We start from the raw sequence: 396 nt of genomic DNA on the forward strand, positions 1-396 counted from the left end.
AAAAAAAAAAAAAAAAAAAAAAAAAAAAAAAAAAAAAAAAAAAAAAAGAATTCCAGCACCTAGAAGTAAAGTACAAGTTCCAAGTGATAACAGTCTAAGCAGTGAGTGGCTGAAGTGGCATGAAGATAAAGGCCTGTGATGCAGTGTTTCTGTGATACAGTTCTTATAAATGGGGCTGTTGAAGTCTCTAAAGGTATTGGCAGGAGTTGGAGAGGAAAAGAAAAAAATATGAATTACATATTGAGTCCACCAAAAGTTTTTAATGGTCAGCTAGAGAAAGTAAAATCATTAAAACAGTAGGTACAGAGAATATCTGACGGTTGTTTTACAGTCGTGGAAATGTTAATTTTTTTCAGTGACTATTGTTTGTAATATTTTATATTAACAATATTCAAC

Source organism: Galeopterus variegatus, unplaced genomic scaffold (assembly GCF_000696425.1).
Source record: "Galeopterus variegatus unplaced genomic scaffold, G_variegatus-3.0.2 Scaffold1639, whole genome shotgun sequence".
NCBI lineage: Eukaryota > Metazoa > Chordata > Mammalia > Dermoptera > Cynocephalidae > Galeopterus > Galeopterus variegatus.